At 39.8% G+C, this 1,791-nt stretch overlaps 1 long non-coding RNA gene across 1 annotated transcript in view; it reads left to right on the top strand.

Annotated features, from left to right (window-relative positions):
• Window positions 1-1,791, top strand: part of LOC107692851 (uncharacterized) — a 10,990-nt gene that overhangs the window by 8,848 nt on the left and 351 nt on the right. The gene's annotated exons all lie outside the window — the stretch shown is intronic.

The following is a 1,791-nucleotide window of genomic DNA, read 5'->3' on the forward strand; positions in this document are numbered from 1 at the left end:
TTACATCTGCCTTTCATGTATCTGCCCGCTTACCTGGAGGACGACGAAATTTTACAAAAGCTGGAGGGATGGGGGGGTAACTCCCATCTCCCAGATCTAACGGAAATTCTACCCGGGCACCCGCATAGAGGATGGAACGAGATTTGTGAGAGTACGGTTCCCAAAAGAGGTGGCTTCTCTGCCCTACAGCACGAGAATGGAGACGGAAGAGGTTCCTCAGTATTTCAGTGTGATACATAGCCAGCAGGTGAGAACCTGTAGGTTGTGTATAAGCCCTGAACACATGATGAAGGACTGTCCGGACTTCAAATGTTTTAAGTGTGAGGAAAGGGGCCACTTTGGGACTGTAATGCGGTGAGGTGCCCGGACTGCAGGCTCGTGCTGAACAAGTGTGAGTGCTGGTTCGGAGACCAACAACAGGAGGAAGAGCAGAAGAGCGGGCAGATGCATGAGGGAGACAGTGAAGAGGAGCAACGCAAGGACACGGGAGGAACACAAAGAGAGGATATCGCAAGCACGGACATTGAAGATGAAAGTGAAAGGATTGGATTAACACAGGACAATGAGAAAACAGGGTCACTGATGGAAATAACGGAGGCTTTACAAACTGAATTGGAAAAGACAGAGGAGCAGGAGCGGGTCAGCGAGGAAGGGAGAATGGACAAAGACAGTGAATACATCGATGACGGCAGCACTACGGGAATATCAAATAAAAGAAGAAGAAAAACGAAGGTAACACCAAAACAAATGTATTTTAGTCAACGTGCACGCTCCCAATGAAGAAAAAGAAAATGTACTTTAATGTTTTAGCAGATGTAATCGAAAAATGGGGGAAGGTGGTGAACGCAGGGGATTTTAACACTGTTTTTAGTAAAAATGGATATGGCAAACGGGATGGTTTTTAAATCGGATGGGGGGAGAAAAGATCTAAGGTCATTGATGTAAGAGAAAAATATGATTGATGTGTGGCGGGAAAGAAATGTCAAAAAAAAAGAAGGAATTTTCAAGAAGAAATTTTATGTGCCAAACCAGAATAGACGATTTTTTAAGTACCAGAATTCTTGAATGTTTTATTGATGGAATATTTTACAAACCTTAAGCGATCACAAAATGGTTTTAATGATGGTGGATTTTAAAAGAGAAACGAAGGGACCTAGAGTGTGGATTTTAAACACTGAGGTTTTAAAGAATGAAAGTTTAAAAAAAAAGATCTAAAATATATTAGATGAGAGGAAAAAAGACCAGATGTATATGGAAGACAAAAGGCAATGGAGGTAAAATGTAAAGTATGAGATTAAGAAATATTCAATAAACTACTGTAATTTGTTACAAAAGGTTAAAATAACTAAGGAGAAAGAAATAAGGAGAACTCTAAAGGAGGAGTTAAATAAAAATGAAGTAAATGTGCAAAAAGTAATCGAAATAGAAAATACGTTGGGAAAAATAGAAGAGGAGAAATGCAAGGGGGCAATGTTAAGAAGCAAAGCAAAATACGCGGTGGAAGGAGAAAAATGTAACGATTCTTTTTTAATCTTCAGAAAAGCAGGGGGAGAGCGGAAACAATTAAAAAACTTAAAAGTGGGGATGGACAGGTGGTTTCAGATACAGAGGGGATTTTAAAGGGGTCATATGATGCTTTTTTAAAGATCATTATTTTGTGTATTTGGTGTAACAGAATATGTTGACATGCTTTAATGTTCAAAAAACATTATTTTTAAAATACTGTACATTATTGTAGGTCCTCTATGCCCCGCCTCTCTCAAACGCTTCGTTTTCTACAAAGCCCCCTCC

This window comes from Sinocyclocheilus anshuiensis, unplaced genomic scaffold (genome assembly GCF_001515605.1).
Source record: "Sinocyclocheilus anshuiensis isolate Anshui unplaced genomic scaffold, SAMN03320099.WGS_v1.1 scaffold1344, whole genome shotgun sequence".
In the NCBI taxonomy this organism is placed as follows: Eukaryota; Metazoa; Chordata; class Actinopteri; order Cypriniformes; family Cyprinidae; genus Sinocyclocheilus; species Sinocyclocheilus anshuiensis.